Source organism: Brienomyrus brachyistius, chromosome 2 (genome assembly GCF_023856365.1).
Source record: "Brienomyrus brachyistius isolate T26 chromosome 2, BBRACH_0.4, whole genome shotgun sequence".
Taxonomy (NCBI): domain Eukaryota; kingdom Metazoa; phylum Chordata; class Actinopteri; order Osteoglossiformes; family Mormyridae; genus Brienomyrus; species Brienomyrus brachyistius.
The window spans coordinates 16,952,486-16,966,200 of NC_064534.1; positions in this window are offsets into that span (position 1 = coordinate 16,952,486).

Genomic DNA, 13,715 nt, shown 5'->3' on the forward strand with positions numbered 1-13,715 from the left:
GTTTGAGTCACTGGAGGTTGTAATGGAGAGGAAAGTGAGGGAGAAATTGCTGTCTACTGTGGATAATGAGAAGAAGTTACCAAAGTCAGAGACTCATTTTCCCAGAATGCATGACCAAGCACTTCAGATGAACCTTAATAGAAACAGCAATTTGCCAGTTTAACATCTTGAACTCTAAGTCTAAGAACTGTCATGAATCTCTAACATTATTGTATCCTTTCAAAACCCTATCTGCACTTTATGCTGTTTGCACAGATTCTGTTATACTCCGGTTATATGTACAAATAAATATGCCCATTGTACAGTACTTGATCCACATAATATTCATAATAGCCATTGTCTACTATGTACAATATAATGTCTACATTATATCATATGGCACTGTTTTTTTCCCATTATATAACATTGCATAATATTGCAGGGATGGGAACAAGTCACTCCTTGGCGAGTCCGAGTCAAGTCTCAAGTCATGTGCCTTCAAATCCAAATCGAGTCAAAGTCTTTCCATCACTTTTGCTGTCGAGTCACAAGTCATCAAATTTGTGACTCAACTCCAAGTCGTGAGTCAAGTAACTTGAATCCCTACCTATGTCATTTTTTTACTTCCAGTGATTAAAATTTGCTGCAGCAAAAACCCGTCACAGTACACTGTAAGTTAATGTAAAATCTGTAAATTATCAAGAGTAACCAGATCATGATTTCTGCTAAGAGACGTTACTGTTGAATTTTCCTAGTGTGTTTCTGTGGCACTTTAATCACCACATAAAGCAGAGATGGCCAATCTTATCCGCAAAGGGCCGCTGTGTGTGCGGGTTTTTGCTGCAACTCCCTAATTAGATTACTAATTAGAGGACAGCTTGGTTGAAGAGTCCTCACGCCTGGGTGTGACCAGCTGACCTAAAGGGTATCCCAGAAACCCTTATCCAGCCCTTTGCAGATAAGATTGGCCACCTCTGACATAAAGAATGCGATTCATCATTATATTCAAGAGAAGCCCACGATTTCTAGGGCCTTCATCTCTAAAACTAGGCAACTCCCAGCAGAACAACATAGATTGAGAGACAGCATTAAACCCCCTCTAAAGCATGTAGTTTTCAGTTTTGGGGTGAACTGCCTCTTTAATTTGTAAATCTATTTCACTTGCCATCAGGGTAACCTACAGTATAGTCCAATCTACAGCAAATTATTATATGAAAGCCACATCTAATGCCAGTAACTGTGTCCCTCACCTTGTCACCCTTAATTCCAGGATAGCCTCTTCTGCCCCAGCAGCCCTAAACATTTATATATAAAAAAGAAAATCATTCAATATAAAATAATGATCACAAGATAATATAATGTACCCCCTCTGTCAACATTAGCCGCAAATAGAAAAATCATGAAAGGGTAACTTACTCTTCTTCCTGGTGATCCATCAGGTCCTGGAGGACCACTTAGGAACCTATACATTCTTTCATTTGGTCCAGGTATCTGACTAGCTTCTCTGGCTGCAATCACTACCGTGCCAGCTGCTTTCAGGAGTCGTTGCCCTCTTCGAGCCGTTTGTGGGGGCACATAACTGGTGGGCGCACCTTGGTCACCTGAGCTCTCCATAGCTGACTTGGATGTTGGTGCCGGTGGAGGTGTTCCTACAGAGAGAAGATTCTCTTCTACCAGAAGGCTAGAATCAGCGCTCTTGGATTGGAGTGAGGCCTCAGCCATGTTCTTGAATCCCTTGATATTAATTAAATATTTCCTCAGAGGAATGGAGGATGATGAGTCTAGGTCAATGATATCATCCAAGGGCTTCCAAGAAAATGCTGGGTGGGTTTTCCTTCTGGTGTTACTTTGGTGTTTGTCAGTGGTGAAGTTCTCAAGTGAGACCTTTGTAGCAGGATTAAGTTTCTTGCCATGGCTCCCATCGACCAGGGCGGCATTGGAGGGCACAGAGGCATAGTGGCCGAGTTGGAAAGAGGAGTTAGTCAAGCTTTTGTTTTCCTGCCGGAAGGAATCTCCTCTCCTGGGAAGTCCAGGCTGCAAGGGACCACGAGGAAAGATCAGAGTCCCATGTGGAATCCCTTTCTGGAATAAAATAATAACAGAACCCTTCAGACAAAGGGAAAGATGACAAGATGCAGGAAAAGGAAGATACCAAAGAAGAGGATTTCTACTTCACAGCATAGACTTTATAGATAAAGAAATAAAAAAGATCAATAATTGATACTGTCATGCCCGGCTCGTCCGCTCCTCGTGTGTGCCACGCCCCCTGATTACCCACGAGTGTTTCCCGAATTGTACCCAGCTGTTTCTGTTTGCTGTCATTCAGTCTGGTGTATTTAAGTCCTGGTCTCCCCTGTTTGCTTTGTCTGTCATTGATGTTAGTTGGCGTTACATGTCTCCTGCTCCCAGTTTGTATATTAAACCCTCGTTAATCCCCGACTTCCGCCTGCCTGCATCCTTCTTGCCCGTTCGCCTCGAACGATCGCCGCTCTGCCCGCGATCCCCGAGCGTTCCCGTGACAGAATGACAGACCACAAAAAGAAGCGGAGAGGGAGGAAGAGGCTCCCACAAGAGCCGATCTCTCTCGGCGCCTGCTCGCTCTCCAGGCTTTGGCTTCCGGCGGAGGACGAGAGGGAGGTACCTGCCCTACCTCCAGCCCGGGGGCCGACCACACGCGTCCCCGATCCTGCGTGGAAGTACTGGCTCTCTAGTGAGGACGAGGACGAGGAGCCCTTCCACTACCCGGAGCCAGAAGCCTTTCTTCCACCGTCCGTTTTCACGGACATCGCGCCGCCTCCCGCAACCGCCAGGCGCCAGCGAGGGAGACGGAGGAGAACGGCGATCGCCAGTACGGAGGACCTCCCTCCGTCACTGCCGGCGGACCCCGCTCCCGTGCAGCCGCCGCCGCCTGCGCAGCCGCCTTCGCTGCCGCCGCCACCCGCGGTCCTTGCTGACCGATACTTCACCCTCCAGGGGCTTTATTGGAGGGTGATGGGAGAACCGGCCCCACAGGCCCCCCTGGAGGGGCAAAGACTCGCCGCACAGCTGGGGCAGGACTTCGACTCCTTTACTCCAGACTCCCCTTTTTCAGATCTGGAGAAAATGGCTGAGGACCTCCGGAGGCTAATCCAACTCCGGAGAACGCCTGCAGCACCCGGGCAGGCGCCCCCACTGCAGCCACCTGCAGCTCCAGGGCAGGCGCCCCCACTGCAGCCACCTGCAGCTCCAGGGCAGGCGCCCCCTCTGCAGCCGCCTGCTGCAGCTCCCGGGCCGGCGCCCCCTCTGCAGCCGCCTGCTGCAGCTCCCGGGCCGGCGCCCCCTCTGCAGCCGCCTGCTGCAGCTCCCGGGCCGGCGCCCCCTCTGCAGCCGCCTGCTGCAGCTCCCGGGCCGGCGCCCCCTCTGCAGCCGCCTGCTGCAGCTCCCGGGCCGGCGCCCCCTCTGCAGCCGCCTGCTGCAGCTCCCGTCAGCGCTCCTGTTCCTGACCGCGCTCTAGTTCCTGCAGAGGCGCCCCCTCTGCAGCCGCCTGCTGCAGCTCCAGGGCCGGCGCCCCCTCTGCAGACGCCTGCTGCAGCTCCCGGGCCGGCGCCCCCTCTGCAGCCGCCTGCTGCAGCTCCCGTCAGCGCTCCAGTTCCTGACCGCGCTCCAGTTCCTGACCGCGCTCCAGTTCCTGACCGCGCTCCAGTTCCTGCAGAGGCGCCCCCTCTGCAGCCAGCTCCAGTTCCTGACCGCGCTCCAGTTCCTGACCGCGCTCCAGTTCCTGACCGCGCTCCAGTTCCTGCAGAGGCGCCCCCTCTGCAGCCGCCTGCTGCAGCTCCCGGGCCGGCGCCCCCTCTGCAGCCGCCTGCTGCAGCTCCAGGGCAGGCGCCCCCTCTGCAGCCGCCTGCTGCAGCTCCCGGGCCGGCGCCCCCACTGCAGCCACCTCCTGTTCCTGACCGCGCTCTAGTTCCTGCAGAGGCGCCCCCTCTGCAGCCGCCTGCTGCAGCTCCCGGACAGGCGCCCCCACTGCAGCAACCTGCAGCTCCCGGGCAGGCGCCCCCACTGCAGCCAGCTCCTGTTCCTGACCGCGCTCCTGTTCCTGACCGCGCTCCTGTTCCTGACCGCGCTGCAGCAGCTCCCGAGGCGCCCCCTGACCGCGCTGCAGCAGCTCCCGAGGCGCCCCCTCCGCCTGCTGACCCTGTTCCGGCTCCTGTCCCTGGCCCCGCTCCTGTCCCTGGCCCCGCTCCTGTCCCTGGCCCCGCTCCTGTGTCTCCTCTGCCCTTGCCTCGGCGTCCTCGGCCCCGACCGAGGGGCGTGATGTCCGTGTCCCGTAAGGGGCGGGGACACAGACGCAGGGCTGGGGTCCCGCCCGCCCTGCCCCCTGGCTCGCCCTGCCTCGCCTGCGCTGGGGCTCGGTTGGCGCCTGCGGGTCCTGGCCCTCCGGGTCGGCTGTCGCCTGCGGGTCCCTCTCCGGTGCCTCGTCGCCCTGCCTCGCTCCCCTCTCCGGGTCCTGGTCGGTCGCCTGGGGGTTCCCCGACGGCGGCTCCTCGGTCGCCTGCGGGGCCCCTACCTCCGGCCCTCCCCCGGACATCGCCGCCTGCTGCGGCTCCCCCCTATTCCGGGCCTTCGCCGTGGGCCCCTCCTGCTCCCTCCTGCTCCCTCCCTGGCCCCTCCGCGGGTCCCTCGCCCTGTCTCCTCGCTCCGGCCTCCCGGCCGCCTGCGGCCCCTCCGGCTGCCTCCTGTCGCCCGCTGGGGCTCCCTCGGGCTTCCCCTAGTTCCCCCTCCTTGTCTCCCTACGCCCCTGCCTTTGTCCCGCCTGTCTCTGCCCCTCTGTTTTCTGCTCGCCCTTTCGTTCCGCCCGTCTCTTTTCCTTGTGCCCCGGTGTACCCGCCTTGCACTCCTGGCCCCTTTGTTCCGCCCGTTCCTTCTGTGTCTCCCTTCCTAGTTTGCCTGTCTGCCTTCCCGACCCTCTGTCAGGTTTTGTCTTTTGTCTTGTCCCTCGCTCTGTTTTGTGCCTCGGTCCTGTTCCCTGTCCTGCGTTGATTCTGTTCTTGTTTTTCAGGTCCTGTTTTGCCTCGTCCCGTCCGTCGCCCCCTTCCTTGGCGCGCCCGGAGTAGCGCGCCTTTGGGGGGGGGTTCTGTCATGCCCGGCTCGTCCGCTCCTCGTGTGTGCCACGCCCCCTGATTACCCACGAGTGTTTCCCGAATTGTACCCAGCTGTTTCTGTTTGCTGTCATTCAGTCTGGTGTATTTAAGTCCTGGTCTCCCCTGTTTGCTTTGTCTGTCATTGATGTTAGTTGGCGTTACATGTCTCCTGCTCCCAGTTTGTATATTAAACCCTCGTTAATCCCCGACTTCCGCCTGCCTGCATCCTTCTTGCCCGTTCGCCTCGAACGATCGCCGCTCTGCCCGCGATCCCCGAGCGTTCCCGTGACAGATACATTTTTAAATAATGATTATTAAGTACATTGGAAACAGGAAATGTGATAAAAATGCTACAGTAGTTACAGTATACGTTAGATTCAGTGGCACATACAGTACATGGATTCTTTCCTTCATTACATATTTAGCATAAAGCTGAGGGTAAAACAGTCAGATTTATATAAAATGATGAGAGTGAATGCTTATAAAATCTAGGGTCTGCTGAGCATCAATGCTGTGGAACTGATAAGATCAAACCAAACAGTCAATTTATGAATATCTTGCACTTTATGACTGATAGTGAATTACTACAACACCTGAGTACTGTGAACACAAAAATTCCCCAAAAATATCCATGAAATATAACTGCAAGTAGTTGAAAGCTCTTGCATTGGTTCACAGTTGCTCACCTGAAATGGCTTCTTGGAAATGAGGAACCATTCCAGAGTCATCAGCGGGTGGCTTTAAAGACCCTCAAAGTTAATTTCCCTGCTTCATAACGGGCTTGCTTACAAACCACAACAAAACCTCAGAAGCCAGAGCAAACCAGGCTACCTTCTTTGTCAAAGTAAAGTTTCAGCAAGGGGGGAGCCGCGAGATTGAGCATGCGGGCAGGTCTGTGTGCTGGAGAACAGGCTCATACTGTACATCCGGCTCACTGACAGCCACGTAGCTGCATGTAGGCTGATCGAGGTGTGGAGTTTGGGGCTGTACTGCGGCTTAACAGGCTGAGCAGTCACCCATCATCCCGACTACATCATCCAGCAGAGTACATTACGCTAGGTTCAATACTGCAGTAAATGGTGTCAAGCAAATCAGAGGCATGTCTTTAAACTGCAACAAGCTGGACTGCAGTACATACCTGAGCAGATTACTGCTGGATTACTTTTCGCATTTTTTTTTTCCCACTTGCAACTATACAGTAAGTCACGGCAGAGCATAGGGAATGCCAGGCATGTATTATGTGGACTGGACTACAATGATGAAAAAGATTAATACTGCCACATTAAAAGGTTTTCATCATTAGCATAAGTGCAACATCATAGATAGATGGTCTAGGACACATTCATGCTTCCCTGTATGCTAGTCTGCACAGTTATGCTAATCTGCAACTCATTAATTCAGACCAGTCTGAATTAAATTAAGGAGCAATTGAAAGTGGCGAAAATTTGAGTTTGATATACATATTGAATAGCTGAACAGTTAAATTGTAATATGATGATATTTATTCTACCATTTCAAGGCTTGACATACAACCTCAATATATGGAATTAACTGAAAAACATATTAGTACATTCAAGACAGCAGAGTTACTATACAGTACATGCAAGTGAAAGGCTTTAATAACGTCCCCCCCATATACGTAACTGTCTGCTTGAGCTGAGACCATTCATAGGCGATCCCTGGTGAATAAAATGGCTTGGGCAGCCTCCTGGGTGGGTAAAATTTAGTTGCAAGATGCCAGGTGTAAAACAGGTCCAAAATACCATCTGCTTTCAGGATTCAAATGTAAACTAGCCAAAGTTTTGCAACATGTACATTATTTATTCTGATCCAACTGACATTTTAGGCAAACTTGCAAATATGTCCAAGGCAGATCCTGGCAAAGACAAGATGGGCAAATGGCCAGGACAGCAATTTCTGAGGTGAGCCACCCCCCCCCCCCCCCCCCCAGCAACAACTGTTCCTATTTAAAATTCTATCCACACTTTTGGGGCTTGGGAGATAGGGGTGAAGCTTGCCTAGGGTACCAGAGCATTGACAGCTACTGACAGTTGGTCACGACAATAAGACTAGGTTATTGGTTATTGGCAGAATAACGTTACATCATATTTATTTTGTGGAATACAAAAGATTGATCTGTTGGCCAGATTAAATAATCAATTATAAAGATGTTGTGGGCCGTATAAATAGACATATTATCATAATATATCATAATCATAATCTGAGATGGAAACCTTCATTAGGCAAACATTAAGCATTTGGATTCTCAGTTCATGACACTTAAGTCAGTGTTGACCAATTTTGCCTGCCTTGAATGCAGTCATTTTTCTGATAGATATTTAGCATGACGACTACCATTTACTACTGAGCTATACTCTAAAAAGTGTCAACTAAAAAAGATGTGAAATTTATTGAAGGTATATGGCGATAAAACATCACATGCAAGGTCAGCACCACTAGAAAAATCTTTTAAGTCATTATCATATAAATCGAGCCAAGCTAGGTAACTAGCCCAATACAGTCATGGCAAATGGTGCAGGTTAAAGGCTTCCTCACAAGGCAATAAAACCTGCACATCTGAAAGATGCCAATAAAAACCAACAAAGCATTTCAGGCAAGTCATTGGTGAATGAAAATGAAGCGTGCTGATAGCAAAATGAGGAAATCACTCTCGCCTCTAAAATAAAGGGAAATGATCGCAGCTACCTACGGAAATTGCTGCCGCATATATTGTGTTATTCCTCAATGCTGTACTGGATAAGCAGCTGAAAGATGGATGGATATATTGCATTATGTATACACACACATACATACACACACACAAATGGATGTATGTACAGTATAGGCATTTGAATTTTAAAATCAAAGCAAATGCTTAGCAACTACAGCCATTTAAAGTTGCTAAACAATAATACCAAATACAACTCCTACTCCCGTGGCATATACAGTTTCTAACAAATGCAAATATTTCACAACTACGTTGGAAAAAATGTGTTGAAAAAAAAACGGACACCCAGAAAAGCACCAAATACACGTGTCCCCTGAAAATCAGCAGATCCGGCTTTTTAAAACATAACCTTGCATATGGATCAGCTTGCATTGCAGGACAGGTGGACCTCATTGTTCTGTTATCCTCTTTTCAATCTCACACACCCTCAAAACCACATTCTTGAAATGGTATGGACAGACCCTGGCCTACAGTCATGCATAAACCCCTCAAATCCCGGCCAGTGCATTTCTGTGTGTGAGATGATGCAGTAAGTACTGTATTACTCCCATCCTTAACCTAAGACCCTGTCAGACAGAGAAAAGAGAAAAAAAATATGGTTCAAATGTAAATGTTGGTAAGGCTGATAATAAAATAAAGCCAGAATTACTTGCTGACCCCTTCGGATGTCTTGATAAATTGCCCTTTCAGTCATGCTGTTGATTGACTCTTATTGAGCAATGGTCCTGTAAGCAAACATATATGTCTGTATATTTAGAAGTTTTTTTGCACATATGGAACCACTGACAAGATGTCACACACACACACGCACATGTAGGGTATACCTATCCTTATGGGGCCTGCTCATTCACTTCTATCAGAAAAATGCTAATGCTAACTATGACAACCTTAACCCCCACCCAGCCCTAACCATAACCATAAGTAACCAAGCAAAATACAAGTCACCGATTTTTAGAAAATAGAGTTTTCCCTTATGGGGACTAGGAAACTAAAAAACTGATATTTATCATGTTATGGGGACATTATGTCCCCATAAGGATAGGTATACCTGCTCACACACACACACACACACACACATACAGTACAGTATATATATACACACAGGTTTGCAAAACACTAATCCCAACAGTGAAGACCTTAACCCCTACTCAGCCCTAACCATAAGTAACAAAACAACATACTGTAAAGACTTTTGGCTATTTTAGTTTTTTGACTAAGTTCACAGATCTTTAGAAAATGTCATTGTGAAAACTATTTGCAAAATTAAGGAAGGTTTACTGAAGCTGTAAACAGGAAGTGTAGTAAACAAGATGAATTTTCTTTAAATTGCAATAAGCATCAGCTGCCTTGACAGTAGCATCTGGTGTAATCACTGAACCACTCTTGCAATTGTTGGTCTTTCTTTTCAAAAATCTTCTTAAGCGGATTGCCGGAGCATTTGTGGTTTTTGATAAATTAAAATCCTTTCCCTTTCTGTATCAGTAACCAATATATTATAATCACTTAAGAACCCATCTTAAGATTTCCAAAAAAAATAAAAGAAAAACCCATTTTGATGATTTTAATTTCTCTAAAACCAGAAAACCCTTCCAGGATAAGTAAAAATGTAATGCACTTATACTATGGGATTTGACAGACTTACGCTTCACATTCACTACGCCTCAGGTTGTTTTGCTTTTATTATAATCCCAGATATGCTGATTTAGCTTTAAGTTCCCCAGGACTGAATTCCTGTGGATTTCTAAAGAACGTAAGATAGGAACATGGAGCATCCTGGGACAGTTCAGAGATTGGAACTCAAATGTACTGTCTGTTCCAGGGACACTATTAGTGCATTTCATTGCAAGGCTTGACCTGCAAGAAGAGACAAACCTCACAATAGGCTGGATGTCAGTATGCTGTCAACTTCTAAAAACGAAAAAGAAGCTCTTTTGGATCATAGTTTTGCTGCACAGCTGCTCTATATTTATTATTTGTCAGTAGCAGCAAGTGGCGTGTGCTTTTCCTTGGAAGAACGGTTTATCCAAGTTTGCAATGACTTGCTTTTACTACTCATTGATCTATAGGTCGGTCTTGTTATTATTGATCTATATTACACTCAAAGTTTTCCTTCCTCGAAAATTTTCACAAACCCATTGTATACTGGGCTATAGCTACATCTGCCAAACAAACAAAACAAACATAAATGAATCTGTAAGATCTCCCAGGAGAAGCCCTAAAATAATTATTAGGTTCCTGAAAGAAGCGTGGTAAATACTGCCTGATAAAGCTACAGACTGGGCTGGTTAAAAGGTTTGTAGCAATTTCGTTTATAACAGTAATGTGACAGCACAGTGTCCTAGACAGAATTCACATACTTCATGAACTGGAATGAGGAAAATCTGTGAAATCCATCAAAATCTTTCCATTGGCATTTAAAGCACATGGGAAAACCACAAGACTTGAAAGGTACACATTCCCGATATGATAAGCATGACACGCTAAACGTCTCATCAAAGGCCATGAAATCACTGGGGCTTTCTCTACAGAATGGTGATCTGCCTCATTATGGCAAGTCAACCATAATTTGTGATCTTAGTCACGGTTCTCCTCCGTTTTAAAGTGGTTTCATGTGTCTTGGGTGGAAGATTGTTAGACAGACAGTATTATTATTTCCAATACTCAGCATGTACATCTGTTTTGCATTTTTCCTGCGCTGCCTGCCTGCTCACCCTGTAGAACCATCACCTGTCTTCATACCACACACGCATATGCAAAAAAAGCTTCTACAAACTGTATCAGCGAAGGCTCTCACAGAAAACAGAACATGACAACTTGCTCAGCGCTGCTGGGATCCCAAGAACTCACACTGCTGTTTGTGTCATTGATGTTAAACTGCTAAGGGACTGGAGTCCAAACTAACGCTATGAAAACTAAACCTTTATAAGCCTTCATACTATAACAAAAAAAATGGCCATGTTTATTTAAAAAACCATCAAAAATCTGGTACTTTATTTCAGCTAGACAATAATTCTGCAAAACCTTGGAGGATGATCAGCCTATAAACCACAGGTTTGGAAAACATTTATTAAGCTGCTGAAATGTTCACAAATACTGTATATGAATAATAATTGAGGACAAATTGTTCTATAGCAGGAATATACTGGGCATACACTAAATGCCCACTACAGTACTTACCTGAATAGATGCTATATAAATTTTGGATTATGTAAATCTGGTAGTCAGGTACAGTACTCTATAAATCAATGAGTGATGACAGGTACAGAAATTCCTATAGCAAACCTTATGGAAGACGCAAAATGGCATTTAGAAATTTAGAGTGGTTGTGTAACTGAAGCACTTACAGTAGCTAGCAGAGGGGCTATAGCAAAACACATAAACACAGAGGCATACACACCACAGAGGAAAACCCCTGCGCAGAGCTGGGAAGAGTCACACAGCACACAGGGACTGACACATTAGAGAGACCCTGGAGTTATAAATCAGAACCTCCATCTACAACTCAAACTCTTATTAAAAGTCTGATTAAGTTGAAGTTCTGTAGCTTCACCGGAAGGTTAGAGCTCAGAACTTGGGGTAGTCAGCTGTTATCGCCAGGATTAAATGGATTATGAGTGCCGCTCTGAGCACGAGTCATTCATCTATTATGATTTGAGTGGGCTTGCGAATGCCGATGCTTCAAAATCCTGTGTGAATTTCAGCTTTCCAGCAAGAGAAGGAAAAGTGCACCACTTTCCTGAAGCAATGGCTGCTTGGGACATTAAGGATCTTCCTACTTGGGATGTTCCCCTGTATGTGCGCTGAACATCAGTACTGTGGTTCACATCTTCTGTGCGCTTTAAGAGAAGCGGATGATTTAACTGATCTGGGGACATTAGCATTGATTGTTTACAAACATCATCTAGGTTCATGAGCAGCAGTTTCTCACAGGGACCTTTGATCACACATGCGGGTCTTTAATGGCTATACTGCTCATTAGCTTATATTCAGGCTACCATTTCAGCAGATATGTGCATTTAGGACACATCAGCCTTGCCTAAAAAGTAGTGCCAGACACTTTATCCCTTCAGTTCCCTATGCTTATTTATCCTTTAAGGATGCACTATTTTGTCATTCAGTGCACAGTATGTATTTTTAAATGAGATCCACATTTGTGGCAAAACGTGAGAGATCTAGGCTACATGATTTGATTAGCAGTGTTGAGCAATACTCAGTATCAGTGATAATCCACAATAGATGATTGTATCTTTAATAGAGACGCTCATTTTAAAAATCAGCCTTCCAAAAAAAGGACAAAATAAATGACATTAACTTAAAGCCAATTGCTTCTACACTTGTGAAAAGAACAGGCTACATAAGTAGTTAGACTTGCATAGAACTTGTATGAGAAAATGTACGTAATTTTAATGGCCTATTCAGGCAGCCATTTGAAACATCTGGTGTTGAACCTGTTGGTTAAAAATTCTCCTTGATCATGAAGTCAAAGCTAACAGTGAAGAATTCCGGAGATATCTGGACTGAAACAAAAAAAAAAAGTCAAATAAATCCAACTGTCCTTTTTTTTCGCAACCATCTTCTGTATAAATTGTTAGACAAGTTTCAGTACTAATTATTGAAGTGAATATGTGCTCTTATATGGCTAGATGTTGGCTACTTATCTTGGTGCACATCACTAGACTTTTTGACGCAGTTAAACACATAGGGGATGATTAAAAAAGTGACCGATTATTACTTGAAGCAAAAATAATGTAGTGTGTAAAGACCGTTGGTATTGCAGCGATAATGTCACTATACTGCCCAAGCGTACTAGGGGCTACAACTAAAAAAACATTAGTAGGATGAATTACACACATTTCTTGTCCTGTTATTTAAAATCCTTTAACTCCAATCCAAGAATTTGTAATAGTTATATGACAATATAGGTAACCCATCCATGGGCCCTGCGGAAGAAATGTAAGTCGATCATTTTCCACAGAATAATCTGCACCAGCAAGCTCAGCAAGTTTCACCACTGGAACTCCCCTGGTTGACAAGTGACTCAGAGGTTAACTGATCATCAGTATCGGTGATAGTAGACAGCAATGTTGGTTATGGGTATTGGTCCAAATTTCCACACCTGTGCCCCACTAACAATACACACATTAGTGAAATGGGATGGTCACATCAACAGTGCTGAGTATAAAGAGTAGATTCCTGGTTTTTAACAAACAGATCATTTTCAAATGCAAGAAATGCTAAATGTCAGCTTAAACATTGTCTGCTCTTTATTGTAATACCTGTTTTTCTATCCTGTTCTTCTTCCAGTCTCATGGTGTAACACAGTTAAGCACTATAGGTCACTGGTAAGGCTGGAATCTACCTCAGGGATCACAGGTCACCAGGCACAGGGCAGCCAATATCAAAATGAAAGTGAACAGCACTTTTTAGCCAGAATGTCTTTTCGAAATGAAGTGTTACGTGACCCCTGCATCTTTGCATCATCAGCCTGTATCATGCTGCTCTGTTTCTCCCATTTTGATTCATATATAATCATCAGACACTCGTAGCCCTGACACCTACTCCTTCCTGCAGATGTCATCACAGCCACGCTCACTGTTAACAAAGCAGGATGCCCAGAGCACATTCTGAAAGCTTTATCGAGTACTCTAGGTTTTTGAGGACATTCTAAGGCAGTGCCACTCAATCCGGTCCTTGGAGACCCAGAGACGGTCCACATTTTTGCTCCCTCCCAGCTCCCCGTGGGTCCGGGAACATCGGAGGTTCTGCTTGAAAAAAATATTTCACCATGGGAGGTGGGGAGTCACATAATGGTCCAGCAACCAACATTGGTGTTAAATGTGAGTGAGGAGACAGACTGAAGGGCCCCAGAGCCAACCTCCCCCACACAC